Raw genomic sequence first — 16,542 nt, 5'->3', positions numbered from 1 at the left:
GGTTATCTTGTTGACTTGCACGACTGCAAACGCCCTGAGCTACTTTTGCATTCTGAAACATCAGCAATCCCATCAAAATACTCTGTTTCTTGGGATGTAAGAAACATCCCAAGGCGGGATTTAAAGCGGGAGATTTGGACTCGATTTAAATACAGACAATGTAGTATGCATTTACTAACACCACATCTCACCCCTACTAAACTCGGTAAGGGCAGCAACAGAACTTTATCTGCCATATGCACTTCTGTATTCCCATTACCAAATAGTGCCAGGGACTAAATGAATATTTGCCCAATTAATGAGTTTTAAGGAAGAAACGTTTGCATAAAATCATTTTGTTTCTTTTGGAGTTCAAGTCTTCGGGTATTTTACCCTTCCCAATCCAAAGAAAAGTCTCTGAGTGAAGAGATGGGAACAAAATGGAAGTTAAATATGTTGCTTTAACAACTGTTTATTGAATTCCTTCTATATACTATAGAATGATGAGCAAAACCAGGTACAATTTCGGCCCTGGAAGAGGAAAGGCAGGCATGTATTTATCAAGTAATTACATTAATGGGGGTACTTATCAGTTGAGAGAAGTGCACTAAGGAAAGGAATATGATTCTGTGATAGGGTATAATAAAAGATCCTTGACCAGGGAGGGGAAACGTACCAGTGATGGACTGACCCGAAGAATCAGTATAAATTGACTTGGTAGAAAGTGTAGGTGGATGGCTGAGTGGGACCATCATTCAGGAAGCAAATGCCTGCAGAAAAAAACATCAATTTTAACAAGAAACGGTGTATCAGAGATGAAACTGAACCTATTCCTTGTCTTTTCTTCTTGCTTCAGACATAACTTTAAAAAATTGCTTACGCTGTCTTGAGCCTCATCTCTATCCCAAACTCCACACTCTTCTGTGTTTTAGCCGTCTCAAATTTCCGTTTCTTAAAGACCCATGACAATCTTGAGTGTTGTGTCTTTTTCTACGTCGTAATCCTTTTTTAAAGCTGAGCTCTTTTTGTCTCCTTTCTCTTAAGATGAAAATATTGGTTCTTTTTTTCCTACACACATGAAGGCAATGAAAATATTGATTCTTAATATTAACATAATGCTTATTTGCTTCATCTACGTATATTCACAGGTATATAAAAACAATAACAATAATAGCAGTAATAGGATAAAGAATGACTAAAAACAGAATAACAATAGTGATATTGCTAACGTTAGACAGATAATGAAGTTTAACTTTGCACGTGCTTCCTTTTTTCTAAAACTGTATCCAACTGGGGATATACAGTCAAGATACTATGTTGTAAATGAACTGGACATAATTCTTTTTGGTTATATATGGGTGTAGTGTAGTTTATTTAGCCAGGCTCTTATTAGTGGATACGTGGACTATTCCCAGTCTTTTGCTATTACAAAAGGTTCCTTGTGCATATATAACATGTTTTTGCTAGTGGGTCTTTAGCATAGATTTCTATAAATGGGATTGTTAGGTCAAAGGGTAAAAGAACATGTTATTTTGTTTAATACTACCAAATTCCCTTTCATAGGGGTTGTGCAATTTTGTATTCACTCCAGCAACGTTTGCTGTTTCTCTGCAGCCTCTCCAATAGAATGAATTGTCAAACTCCTAGATGTTTGCTAAATCGATATGTAGGAAATGTTAATCAAAGTATAGTTGTTTTTTTGTTTTGTTTTTTTTGAGACGGAGTCCTGACCTCAAGCGATCCACTTGCCTCGGCATCACAAAGTGCTGGGTTTACAGGTGTGAGCCGCTGTGCCCGGCCTTCAGTATAGTTTTGTATTGATCTTTTGTGAAGGAAGTGGAACATCTTTTCAAATGATGCATGCATACAACAAAGTATTATGAAGCTCTTAAGGAATGTGGAAGATATATGACTATGATGTGAAGTGAAAAAGCAAGGCACGAAAGAGTGTATATAGTATGCTACCTTTGGTATACAGGGTGTTACAGATACATATACAAACGAATACTTATATTTTCAAAAATAAACAATAGAAAGGTAAACCAAAATCTAATAAACATGGTAAACAATAGGAGAGATCAAGAACAGGTGCGGGAGAAGATAGGAATGGAAGCTAGACCTCTCTGAATAGATCTTGTTTCATATATACACTTGGAACCCTGTAAATGTGTAACATGTTTAAAATACAAAATAAGGCCAAAATAAGGTGGTGGCTCACGCCTGTAATGCCAGCATTTTGGGAGGCTGAGGTGGGCGGTTCACTTAGGTCAGGAGACCAGCCTGGCCAACATGGTGAAACCCTGTCTCTACTAAAAATACAAAAATAAGCCAGGCGTGGTTACGCATGCCTTTAATCCCAACTACTCGGGAGGCTGAGACAGGAGAATCGCTTGAACCTGGGAGGTGGAGTTTGCAGTGGGCCAAGATCCGGCCACTGCACTTCAGCCTGGGAGACAGAGTGAGACTCTATCTAAAAAAATAATAATAGGCCAGGCGCAGTGGCTCATGCCTGTAATCCCAGCACTTTGGGAGGCCAAAGCGGGCAGATCACAAGGTCAGAAGATTGAGACCATTCTAGCTAACAAGGTGAAACCCCGTCTCTACTAAAAATACAAAAATTAGCTGGGCATGGTGGCGGGCGCCTGTAGTCCCAGCTACTTGGGAGGCTGAGGCAGGAGAATGGCATGAACCTGGGAGGCAGAGCTTGCAGTGAGCCGAGATTGCACCACTGCACTCCAACCTGGGCAACAGAGTGAGACTGTATCTCAAATAATAATAATAATAATAATAAATAAAATAAAATGTAAAAGCAACTCCTAAAATGGAAAACAAAGTGCAATCAATCAATCAATCTTTTCACCTGTTTAAGGGCTATTTGTACTTCTTTTTATTTAAATTGTCCATCCTTTACTTTCTATCAGGATGGACTTTAAAAATATTTTAGAGACTTTTTTTATATATTAGCCCCTCATGATATAAGTTGAACATATTTTTTAGACTTTTTGCCTTGCTTTTTTGTTTGTTTAAATTATAGTTAATCTCCTCCCTAATGCTTCTGGATTCTGATCATAGGAGTATTTTCCCCACTCCTGAGTTATAAAGGTATTTACTCTTGTGAATTCTAGTACTTAATTTTCTAGTACTGCTATGTTTTCCATTTTTTAATATTAGATCTCTGAGGCTGGAGTGCAGCGATGAGACCTCTGCTCACTGCAACCTTCGCCTCCAGGGTTCAAATGATTCTCCTGTCTCAGCCTCCTGAGTAGCTGAGACTACAGGTGCATGCCACCACACCCGGCGAATTTTTGTATTTTTAGTAGAGATGAGGTTTCACCATATTAGCCAGGCTGGTCTTGAACTCCTGATCTTAGGTGATCTGCCTGCCTCTGCCTCCCAAAGTGCTGGAATTACAGGTGTAAGCCACCGCACCCAGTCCTTAAATTTGGAATTTATCCAGTGTAGAAAGAATGGATCCAATTTTATGTGTTACCCCACGCAGCTATCCAGCTGTGGACATTGTAATTTTATTTCACTTAGTGAACTCCCACACCTACTTCTAAAAGTAGGAACACACTACTGAAAACCTCGCTGAGTTCCCTGAGGATGAAAAGGGAAATCTTCCCTTAAGCATTAGGCTTCGCTTTTAGTGCCACTAGATGGCACACATCCTTTTCCTCAGATGTTAGCTCACCTAGCTTTCATTTCTGTGAAATCAATACACGAAGTATCTGCCAAAGGGCCTTCCTGAACCTTTTACCGGCATCCCTGCTTGAAATAAGATGATTTGTGCAACTTTCAAATTAGGTCAGAGTTTTTTTCTGTAAAACCAGAATGACTGTTCCTAGAATCACTTGCCTCTAGGGCCTGGCACGTTCCACAGACACGTTGTCCCATTTATTATTAAAACAGAAATGTTTGAAGAAATGTCTATCATATTCTGTCCTAAATGTGGACCAAGATGGAAAACAGGACAGTGATTTCTTGAGGTCACTGGAGCTATCACCAGAGTAGTAGACACTGGTACTTCACCTAGATCCCCCTCCAGGCTGAAGTGCTCACTGGCCCCGCTGACAGGAGTGCTGGCTCCTCATGGCTCACAGCTAAGTCCCCCTCTGAGAGCTGCTCCATGGAAAGGACCTGCCTCACCCCAAGTGACGCCTTCCCTGGGGCAGTCTACATTCCATGCCTGCTTAATATGGGGTTTCATAGGCCTGGCCCCTTATCAAGACAACTGAAGGACCTCCCAGCTCTAGAGCTTCCTGAAGGAGCAGCTGAGACGACGGAGCTTGCAGGACTGGAAGTTACTCTGGGTGAGTCAGTGAGTGGTGAGTGAATATGAAGGCCTAGGACCTTAGTGTACATTGTTATGGACTTTATAAACAGTGTATACTTAGGCTACACTAAGTTTATTAAAATTTTTTCTTTCAGTAATAAATTAACCTTAGCTTACTATAACTTTTTAATTTCATCAACTTTTAAATTTTTTTAACTTTTGACTCTTGTAGTAATAGCTCAAAACACAAACACATTGTACAGCTATACAAAAATATTTTCTTTCTATCCATATTCTATAAGATTTTTTCTATTATTTTTATGTTTTAAACTTTTTTGTTAAAAACTAAGACATAGGCCGGGCACGGTGGCTCACGCCTGTAATCCCAGCACTTTGGGAGGCCAAGGCGGGCGGATCACGAGGTCAGGAGATGCAGACCATCCTGGCTAACATGGTGAAACACCATCTCTTCTAAAAATACAAAAAATTAGCCGGGCGTGGTGGCGGACGCCTGTAGTCCCAGCTACTCCAGAGGCTGAGGCAGGAGAATGGTGTGAACCCGGGAGGCAGAGCTTGCAGTGAGCCGAGATTGCGCCACTGCACTCCAGCCTGGATGACAGAGCAAGACTCCGTCTCAAAAACAAACAAACAAAAAACTAAGAGGGCTGGGTGTGGTGGCTCACACTTATAATCTCAGCACTTTGGGAGGCCGAGGCAGGTGGACTGCTGGAGTCCAGGCGTTTGAGACCAGCCTAGACAACATGACGAAACGCTGCCTTTACAAAAAAACATGAAAAATAGCCAGGCGTAGTGACACGCACCTGTAGTCTCAGCTACTTGGAAGGCTGAGGTGGAAGGATTGCTTGAACCTGGGAGGCACAGGTTGCAGTGAGCTGAGATTGCACCACTGCACTCCAGCCTGGGCGATAGAATGAGACCCTGTCTCAAAAACAAAACCAAAATGAAGATACCAACTCACACATTAACGTGGGCCTAGGCAGGGTCAGGATCATCCATATCCGCTGGTCCCATAAGATTATAATGGAGTTGGAATATTCCTATTGCCTAGTGATGATGTTGCCGTAGTAGCATCACTATAGCACAGTGCAATCCTCACGTATTTGTGGTGGTCTGGGGGGAGGTATTCCAGAAGAAGGCATTGTTATCATAGGAGATGATAGCTCCTTGTGTGTTACTGCGCCTGAAGACCTTCCAGTGGGACAGAATGTGGAGGTGGAAGACAGGGATGTATTTATATGGTCCATTGTTGACCAAAACATTGCTATGTGGTGCATGAAAAAAAGTAACTCAGGCCCCACCCTAGACCTACTGAATCAGAATCTGCATTTTTATGATTCTCAAAAAAAAATTTGTACATCAAGATTTAAGAAGCCCTGATATAGGCTCAAAAGATAATGGCCTAAGTTCAAGAGAAAGCAAGCAATGTTTTGTTGTGCTTTATGATATGCAAATTAAACAAACAAAAAGTAGAAAGCATCCAGAAGAGAAACTTCATTATCTGACTAGATAATTTTCGGTATCCTAGTCTCCTCAGGTAACAGGGGTTTCTCTTACTCTTGAGGTTGCCTTGTAGGCTGTTCTGGCATCCAAAATGATAGGCTAGGACTTGTGAACAGTCAACTCTGACTTGATCAGATGTAGCTCAGACATCTCTGAAAAGAGAAGGGAAGGAAGGAGGATTGAACCTCAAACTACAGCATCCTTCTAAGACATTTTGGACAAGTTGATAGGGAATTCCCCACCGAAGTCCCACGTTAGAGTTCTGCATCCCACAGGAATGGACCAGCACTAGTAACCCTCAGTCATTGACTGGGGACAGCCCAGAGTGCAAAGGCAGTGATGGATCCCGAGACGAGCAGCTAGGTCTTTCAGTCAACGATGCTCCTTGCAGCAGGAGATCTGACTGGTACATTTTTTTATGGCCGCCATGGGGAATGAAGTCAGATGACCTGGGTTTGAATTCTGGTTCTACCACTTAAGTGTGGAAAAATTATCTAATTTGTCTGAGCCCCAAATTCATCAGCTGTAAAATGGAAATGAGTAAGGTATCTATGTCAAAGAGTTGTTATGTGAATCACATGAACCGTATAATATTCTTACTTAGATCATGTTATTCTCAGACACCTCAGTATCAAACACCTCAATAAACGTTAACTATTTTTATTACAGATACTTTTAGCTGATACAAAGTCAGAGGTCTCAGCCCTCAGGAAATGTTGACAGCTGGCGAAATGCTGAAAGGTAGGAGAAAGCCTATACTGTGTGTATCATGTACAGTGCCACAAAAACTCTTCTCTAGGACCTTTTGAATGTGACTGTTCTTGCTTCTCAGACAGCAAAAGCCTTATCTGCTGAACTTCACCTCCAAATGCTTAATATCAGGGAAAAGGACGACGGCCTCATTTACCTGCTAGATTGACATGGCTGGTATGGGGACCCTCATCTGCATGTTTCCCTTGCAGAGTTTAGTGTGTTTATCTATTTATCCTGCGTGCATTTTGTAGAGGTCAATGATGCTGTAAACACAAGAGAGCTCCAGGATCAGTCAAACACATGACAGAGTATTGAAAAGGTCATCACAGTAAAGTACATAATTTTAATCCACAGAATGTATGAGGCATTACATTCCTAATGCGTCAACTTATTTATTTATTTATTTATTTATTTTTTTGAGACTGAGTCTCACTCTGTCACCCAGGCTGGAGTGCAGTGGCACAATCTTGGCTCACTGCAAGCTCCGCCTCCCGGGTTCACGCCATTCTCCTGCCTCAGCCTCCTGAGTAGCTGGGACTAGAGGAGCCCGCCACCGTGCCCGGCTAATTTTTTGCATTTTTAGTAGAGATGGGGTTTCACTGTGTTAGCCAGGATGGTCTCAATCTCCTGACCTTGTGATCCGCCTGCCTCAGCCTCCCAAAGTGCTGGGATTACAGGCATGAGCCACCGTGCCTGGCCCCCTAATGCATCTTTTCATCAGAATTTATAGAACATGACAAAAATGAACTACCTCAAAGTATTTTCACCACCAAAATTGAGATACGGTTAGATTCATTCGGCCCGTGCCAGCAGTCTTAATTTCATTGAACTGCTTTCTGTGTTCATGGAATTCTGTCTTAATGGAACTTGATAAGATGGGGAGGTGTTACCACTTTGAAACCCTTCCTGAAGACTTAAGGAAAAACAAGAGATGGGTGAAAGTTGAGCCAGCTGGTGAGACTTCACGCATTTGAAACCAGCCTGATGGTTAAGGTAATGCTGATGGTTTCTCAAGAATATTGGTCATATAATTTATGGCTCCATGATGCTGATGGGCTCAAAAGCATGATGTACCCTTCCCACTGGGGACACTGGTGACCTTTGGAGAAGTCTCGAGAGCCAACACCTTTCGATTTTAGGAGCAACTGAAAATCTTATCTAAAAATGCCCCACTCTGTGATCTCCATAATTTCCTATTAGGGGCTGGTTGCTTTGGCTTTAGTTACTTTCTTCTAAAATGCAAATTACCCTGAGATATGAGACACCCATTGTGAATAACTGTTTTATGTACTTTATTTTCTAAAGAGAGAAATTAATAGAATTAGACCATGGGCTACCTGAGGAAGAGAGAGAGGGGCTCAGAGGGAGAAATGGTTAAAAAAAAAAAGGGGAACATTTGGAGGCAACAAATCTGAGTCTATTTCAGAATTTTACCTGGGGCTGAACCTAGTGATTTTTTTCTATTTTTTAGAAGAATACAAAAAATTAGCTGGGCGTGGTGGTGGGCACCTATAGTCCAGCTACTCGGGAGGCTGAGGTGGGAGAATGGTGTGAACCCGGGAGGAGGAGCTCGCAGTGAGCGGAGATGGCGCCACTGCACTCCAGCCTGGGCGACAGAGGGAGACTCCATCTCAAAAATAAATAAATAAATAAATAAAAAATAAAAAAATAGAACAATAAAGCTCTAGATTTTGGAATGTGCATACTTATCTTGCGGTACCATTGTGTGAAATAAATGACACATGTGAGAATGTTTTCTAATGTAAATATCTTAATACAAACAACATATGGTGAGGTACTATTTCAATTTGTAAATTAATTCAATGTTTTGTTGTTGTTGTTGTTTGTTTGTTTTTCTTTTTGCCAAAATACACCTCCTTTTCCACCTGGCTTCCTTATCTTGACTGTGTATCAAGTATAAGGGGGGAGGGGAAGGACCCTACCAAAAACATATCTGGACACTAGAAACAAATTTTTCAGATCAACGACCTGTTCTAAAAAATAATGTTGAAAATTTCAAATGGAAAGAAATGGGTTTTGGGAAGGATTGAGTACATTTTTGTGATGTTCAACATTATTTTTTCTTACAGTTTTAAAAACACAATTGGGCCGGGCGTGGTGGCTCACGCCTGTAATCCCAGCACTTTGGGAGGCCGAGGTGGGCGGATCACAAGGTCAGGAGATCGAGACCATGGTGAAACCCCGTCTCTACTAAAAATAGAAAAAATTAGCCGGGCGCAGGGGCGGGCGCCTGTAGTCCCAGCTACTCAGGAGGCTGAGGCAGGAGAATGGCGTGAACCCGGGAGGCGGAGCTTGCAGTGAGCCGAGATTGCGCCACTGCACTCCAGCCTGGGCGACAGAGCGAGACTCCGTCTCAAAAAAAAAAAAAAAAAAAAAAAAACCACAATTGATGTTTCTATCAATTTGACTTAAAAAAATTAAGAACTATGTTAAAATTTACCAGCAGAGGGGAGTGAAAGAACACAAAACAACTTTCAGTTTAGGGAAATTTTTGGCATAAACAGGGCAGCAATGCCCTCAAATCTATTCTTCTTTATTAGCCAGTGAATCCATGTGAGCTAATTTAATGTTATTAACAGCTCAGTCTATAATGGAGGGCAAATAAACAGACCTGTAGGTCACAAAGGTATTGACTTTTTTTTTTTTTTTTTTTTTTTTTGAGACGGAGTCTCGCTCTGTCGCCCAAGCTGGAGTGCAGTGGCCGGATCTCAGCTCACTGCAAGCTCCGCCGCCCAAGTTTACGCCATTCTCCTGCCTCAGCCTCCCGAGTAGCTGGGACTACAGGCGCCTGCCACCTCGCCCGGCTAGTTTTTTTGTATTTTTTAGTAGAGACGGGGTTTCACCGTGTTAGCCAGGATGGTCTTGATCTCCTGACCTCGTGATCCGCCCGTCTCGGCCTCCCAAAGTGCTGGGATTACAGGCTTGAGCCACCGCGCCCGGGCTGACTTTTGATCATAAGTTCCAGGGGGCGAAAATAATAAACTATCTCCATGCATTCTTTTTTTTTTTTTTTTTTTTTGAGATGGAGTCTCGCTCTGTCGCCCAGGCTGGAGTGCAGTGATGATCTCGGCTCACTGCAAGCTCCGCCTCCTGGGTTCATGCCATTCTCCTGCCTCAGCCTCCTGAGTAGCTGGGACTATAGGCGCCCGCCACCACGCCCGGCTAATTTGCTTTTTTTTTTTTTTTTTTTTTTTTTTGAGTAGAGATGGGACTTCACCGTGTTAGCCAGGATGGTGTCGATCTCCTGACCTCGTCATCTGCCCGCCTCCGTCTCCCAAAGTGCCGGGATTACAGGCGTGAGCCACCATGCCCAGCCATCAGGATGAATGTTTTTATCTAATCTTTTTGAATGTTTTCCTTTGTTAAAAAGGATTATAGTACAAATAACATATATAAATACAGTAACAAAATATGACAATATGAATTATAATATGATATGAATAACCAAGAAATCTATTTCCTTTTTCAGGAAAGGTACTCTACCCTTCCCCATTTCTATTATCATGCTTTAAGTACCACGTAAAAGAGTTCAACATTAACAGACATAGAAGTATCTCTCTGGGAGTTTACAATCTAAAGACTATGACTGCAAGGTAGACAATTATCTGGAAAGGGTATAGACAGAGGGTTGTCTGAAGTGTGTCCGTGAAAGCATCCACACACACACGCACATGCTGAGGCTGGGGAAGCATCCATGTGTCAGGGTTTTGAAGAGTTCAAACAATGTCGATAAATAATTCTGCAAAAGGTGTATGTTGAGAAAATGTAACTAAAGGAGAAAGAAGAGCTGGAACGTCAAAGTGTCTCTACCAATCTTCATTGATTTTAATAGGTTGACATAAAACCTCCAAATAACAATCACCAGTCATCCAAAAAACGGACCTCAGTTTGAGCTAATTCCTTGGTCTTTAACAGTTCTTTAACAGCAGGAAACATCTCAAACTGTTCCAGTTGGGTTTCAGCAATTTCCTGTTTTTGAACCTACACACTTTTATCTCTCCCATGGAAAACATAAACATCAGGGGTGAAATGGAATTCAGGATTCTTAAATGGTCCCCTATTCTGATATGGCTAATTTTCCATCATCGAACCTCTGGGGTTACTTCAATACAAAAGCCTGTTAGCCATGGAAATGGAGCAGCTGATTCAAAGTGGTGAAATTGATAAGAGAGGATCTGTGCAAACTGCCAGGCGCCTAGGGTGGAATGTGAAATTCCTTAATACAGTACTACTTTCCTCTGGATCTGTAGCTTGGGGACGCAGCACACCACCGGACTTGGCTCCTCACCCCTTTCAAATCTGCAGGAAGTGCATCTCTGCTGGTCTGAACCCTGCCATTTCTGAGTTGCCTCAGAGCTATAGGAAAACATCACTAACTCAATCTGTTGCCCTGAAATGCTGAAAATAAAAATAGCATTCGAGAGGCTACTTCCCTAGATTCCTGTTATTTCATATAAAGATTTTATTTTTCCTTGAGCTACTGTTCCTTTCTGACCATCTTCCTCATTACAGATGCTCTTTCAAAATTTCATTTTGCACCCAGTCCTGAATGTCAGCAAGTTTATTGGGGAGAAGAGGAAATATCCTTCTCCCTTCTGTGCAGAGGCAGGAAACGTTGGGGGAGTGGGTCCATTGCACCATAAGGCCCCCATCCTGGGCCCACATGTGTCTATGCAGATGGCACCAAATAAAAGAAAATTCCTGGAGGAAGCAATCTGAATGGGAGAAATCACAAGAGCTAAAAACCGTTGAAAACCTTTTGAGAGAATCTGGAGGAAGAGGCTAGGCATGGAGGCAATTTCATGCACTTAGACTTGGGGATGGCGGAGGATTCCTAGGCTGATTGTATGTGTGTTTGTATGTGACACATGCCTGTAATAATGCACTAAATCTTGCCTTTGATTTGTTTGCTTGCTTGCTTGTTTTTTGGCATGAGCTTACTATAGGACCACTGAGACTTGGCTGTCTCCTTCAGCACATCATCCTGGGAAACCGTTGCTTGGTTTTCTGTTCCTAGCTGAAAGGTGTTTCCTGTAGAGAGGTTACCCCGACTTACCTATGAAGGATGACCATATAATTTGTCATATACACAGAACACATTTCAGAGTCCAAGTGGACACTAAAAAAGTAGTAGACAATTGATCTACAACAAATGAAAACATGGACATCACATGGTCAACGGTTGACTCAGATAGTGGTGATTACTGGAATCCAGAATGGGCCCAATTCACATTCTCTAAGGGCTCACGAGAAATGCTCTTTCCCCCAAAACCCTGGAAACAAGCATGAAACAATAAGCTCTTGGAGTATTCTATTTCTGCTTCATATTGCAGTCTCAAAAAGAAGCCTCTTGTTTTGTTTGTTCAAATGCCAGATTACAGTCTCTTCTCAGTCTAGCCTCCATTTAATTACTTTACTGCATCTTTGCTATTTCCCTTTGGCTTGTCAATACTCCCTTTAGACTTCTATCAGCACATTTGGATATTATGATAGTGCAGGCAGTCCAGAGTCATAAGCCTAAGACCCTATACAACCCAGGTGGGAAGATCAATCTAGCATACATGCACGAATTAAAGAACAATGAACTATTGTTCTGGATAGAATGCACTGTGAGTTCAGATTTAAGAAGCACGAGACTGGCCTGGGCTAGATTTGTCAAGAAAGTCTCGTGGAGACAGTAGTAACACGTGCTGGGTCAAGGAGGATTAAGACTGACATATAGGAGACAGTAAGCAACCCTCTGCCAGGAAATAGAGTATTGAAGGGGAAGGAGTAAATTGGGCTCCAAATAGGCAGACCCTTGAATGAGAAATGTGGCTTTGCAAAGATTTGTCATAGACCATTTTCAGCCTTTGAGCAGGAGAGTGACCAGGTAAAGTGGTACTGCGGAAAGGCAAATCTGACGGTGGTATGCTGACCATTGGTGTGGGAAGGCTTGAAGTGGAATCACCAGGATAGAGTCTGTTTAAAGAATCTAGTTATAACAAGAAAAACAACTTCATTGAACTTTAATACTGTGCCTCTGTCTCCATCCCTTTGCATACATGTTAGATGCCACTTTCTGATACATTTCTTTAAATATTTCATTGTAAGTACAGGCATATATCTTCTCTTTATTCATCATTATATTCCCCCAGAAAGGATGTAATGTTTTACTCTGGCACTTCCACATTTCACTAGGCACCCCCAACATCCTGAATATTTAAAAAATAATCTAGCTGGCCGGGCGCGGTGGCTCAAGCCTGTAATCCCAGCACTTTGGGAGGCCGAGACGGGCGGATCACGAGGTCAGGAGATCGAGACCATCCTGGCTAACACGGTGAAACCCCGTCTCTACTAAAAAATACAAAAAAATAGCCGGGTGAGGTGGCGGGCGCCTGTAGTCCCAGCTACTCGGGAGGCTGAGGCAGAAGAATGGCGCAAACCCGGGAGGCGGAGCTTGCAGTGAGCTGAGATCCAGCCACTGCACCCCAGCCTGGGCGACAGAGCCAGACTCCGTCTCAAAAAAAAAAAAATCTAGCTTTCCCCACAAAATAGGGTACTACCCTTTCTCCATTTCCTTCCATTTATTATTCTCACAGATTTTTAGGGGTGACTTTATGCTATGTAAACTATCTCCACTTCATACATTTAAAAAAGAAAAATAAACAATTGGTTATGTTTATTAAAGGGGAATCCAAAAGGTGGAATCTTTTTGGTGTGGTCATTTTGCCAACGTCAAAGAGAGTCGGGGTCAGACTGGGAATGTGGGAGAGCTTTTCCTTTCCAGTCTTAGATACTAGAGAGAACTTGGGATCCTGGGAGAAACATGGAGTACACAGGTGGAGAATAACAATGCCGTCAGCATGGTGTCATTTACAATATGCTTGCGGCAGGTCTTCAGGCCCAGTTTCAACATCAGGCCAGTTCCCTTTGGCTGTGTGACACTGGGATAGTCACTTAACATCTCTGAGCCTCGGTTTCACCATCAGTCTAACAATGGTGTTTTACTTGATGATCCTTTTCTTCCAGGTCTTAAGTTTTTTATTTTCACAATTTCAGGAAATACATATTTGGCAATAAAGCTCCATGTTTGTTGGATTTCTGTTGAATTAAAAGCTTGGTCAGCCTATTTATGCATGTCATGTTGCATACTTGAAGTCCTGACCAAAAAAGTTAGAAAATGCTTTTAAAATAAGTCTTCCTGTATAATATTCTACAAAGAAGAGATATTTATGGTAAATTGCTTAGCAAAAATATGTATTTATATCAGGCTATTATAAAGCAAAACTTGGCTTCTTTATTACATACTAAATGTTGAACCAATAGCCTGATGCAGCTGCCAAAAACTTAACACACAGCCTTAGACCATTTCACTTGATGGACATTTCCAAATTATAGGCAATAATAATCCCATTCTTTTCTGCACTAATCAGGCAACATCTGGGGTCTTTTTATTTAGTTCTGGAGTCCATATTTATGAGAGATATATTGACACACTGAGTTCACTAAGAGAGAAGCACTACCGAAGTGGTGCAGGGTCTTGGAAACCTTTGTTAACTCTTGGAGGTATAGGCCTGAAGACTAGAAGAGAAGACATATGGGTATTTCAGCCTTTTGGTATAGAAAAGTGTAAGTACTGACTTATGCTGTGCTGTGTTAAAGGATCGGTGACGGAAAATGGATGTGAGTTTAAGAGAGACAGATTTTACCTCAAAATAATGAAGACATTTCTAACATCTAAAATCATCCAACAGGGGAAAGAACTAATTGATACACTAGTGAGATCTAGAGGCTTGATCACATTTACACTCATCCCCAAAAAATTCAAATAGAGGCACAGATTGTTTCCATCCTGGGTGACTTTTTGAGGCATGGCTTTACCACTCTTCTCATGAAGAGGTGGGCTTTGCTTTTCGTCTCCTGGAATCCAGGCTGACCCCATGACTTGATTTGACCAGTGGAACTCAGTGGAAGCAATGATGTATGTCTTTCAAAGCTTCAAAGCTTAGCTTTTTTTTTTTTGGTGGGGGGTGGGGCAGGGTCTTGCTCTGTCACCCAGGTTGGAGTGCAGTGATGCAATCTCGGCCCACTGCAACCTCAGCCTCGCGGGCTGAAGCCATCCTTCCACTTCAGCCTCCCAAGTAGCTGGGAGTACAAGTGCGTACCGTGCCCACCTCATTTTTGTGTATATATGTATGTGTATATATGTACATATATGTATTTATAGATATTTATAGAACAGGGAAGGGGCATACCACCGAGGGGGGCACACGTTTTCAGCCACAGTCACACCTGGAGGTGTCAGCTCACCACTACAGCAGACCAAGTCACAGATGAAGGGGGCTGGCTTTGGGGCCGAGGGAGCCACTGTCAAGTCACAGAACAGCCGCCCAGGCAGGCTTGGAAAGGAAGATCTCCGAGAAGAGGGGGGATCTATTTAGAGGTCGAAGGAGGGCCTGGGGCTCTCAGGACGGGATGGACTTGCCACACCTGATCGGCTGGCGGTTGGAGAGAAAGCAGAGAGAAAACAGGAGAGAGAAAAGTGAGCAGAGAGCTGGTGAGGCAAGTGCAGAGCACAGGTGTGCCACAGCAGCTGTGGGAGGGCCAGGGAGGGGAGGGCACAGGTGTGGGCGTGTCAAGCTTCCTGGAAAAGAGGGGCTGGAAGGGAAAGGGGAGGAAGATGGAGGAAGGAGCCAGAGCTTCACAGGTAGTGCCTGGGGGCTGTGGCCACCCTCCCAACCCCATGCACGCTGGCCTCGTCCACGGCACCCAGGCAGTGCACCCTCTGTTAAGACCAATGCTCGCCCCCCTCAGGCTTCCCTCTTCTCTGGTCACCCTGTCTTCCAACCCACTGGTCCGGGGCCACCTCTCGCCTTGGGGAGCCCAACGCAACAGCTACCAGGTCTGATAGAGAAGGAACACTGCTTGAACCAGGATGATGAAGCTAAAAGGGATGGATGGCTGGAGTGATCGCCGGAGAACCCTCTGGGTGGTCAGAACGCCCAGGATCCTCTGAAGGGACCCTGGGGGAGGCAGGGAGGGTAGGCAGCCAGATTCCACTGGCTATAGACTTATAAGTCTAAGAGGGGAGCCTCAGCTTGTTGGGGGTTGCAGGTCGCGTAAGTGAGGCTGGGCCCTTCCTGTTGGGAAAAGCAGAAGAGGGAGAGTCCATGGCAGGGGAGGTGGGTGGGCTTGCTGGGCAGAGCTCAGCCGGCACACCAGGCACTGTGGTCCCCTTGTCTGAATAGCAGAGGCGACCTCTAGGAGCAACAGGCCAAAGTGTGTGAGCCTGCTGACCTGCGATAGTGCTTCAGCGGGGGCCAGGGACCCTGCCTTCAGTCACATGCTGGCAGCTATGATGGGACCTGGGAGGGAGGGAAGGGGCCGTGTGTTCCCGCCTGGCCTGTGAGGTGTGTTGTGGGTTGACCATGTGTATGGGACTCTTGAAGTTTTATCCTGGATCACTACCGGATTGCCGACAGATAGAGGAGGTGGGACCCTGACTCTCACCCCTCCTCTGCAGTGGATTTGGCTCTCAGCACTCCCAGGCTGGGAGGCGGATACTCTGCCCTGGCAGCATGACTCGGACTGCACAACAGGTACGGCGTGCCCAGGATGACATTCCTAGGCCTCTGGCGTCCTCAGAGTGCAGCCCCACACACAACCCCCTCCCAGCTCTCAGTCCTTACACCATAAACCACGAGCTCTCTGACGATTCCAGAGAGCACCCACGTCTGCCAGCTTGGGCACAGAGCCTGTTCCAAGAGCCCCCAAGCTCAGCCATGGAGGCCAGGGTGCTTTCGGGCCACGGGGGCAGCCCTGGTACCTGCGTCCAGCCAGGACGCTCTGCACCTGCAGCCAGGAGTTGTCCACGGGCCCCCAGGGTCGTGTTGATGTCGCTGATCTTTTTTTTGGCAATATTAAGTTTATCCCTGTCTTTTTGTCTTGAAAGTCCATCTTTTTTTTTCTTTAATTGAAAGTCCATGTTCTTAAATTTCGATTTTCTTGTTTTA

General features: G+C 43.7%; 1 protein-coding gene across 1 annotated transcript in view; it reads left to right on the top strand.

Annotated features, from left to right (window-relative positions):
- Positions 1–66: 66 nt before the first annotated feature.
- LOC720095 (golgin subfamily A member 8F-like) overlaps positions 67–16,542 on the top strand; it is a 32,296-nt gene continuing 15,820 nt past the window's right edge. The window contains exons 1-2 of the mRNA XM_077939059.1: positions 67–205; positions 6,443–6,514. The gene's annotated coding sequence lies outside the window, so the exon portion shown is untranslated. The remainder of the gene's footprint in view (positions 206–6,442; positions 6,515–16,542) is intronic.

This window comes from Macaca mulatta, chromosome 7 (assembly GCF_049350105.2).
Source record: "Macaca mulatta isolate MMU2019108-1 chromosome 7, T2T-MMU8v2.0, whole genome shotgun sequence".
Taxonomy (NCBI): domain Eukaryota; kingdom Metazoa; phylum Chordata; class Mammalia; order Primates; family Cercopithecidae; genus Macaca; species Macaca mulatta.
This window is presented reverse-complemented; position numbering and strand designations above follow the sequence as displayed.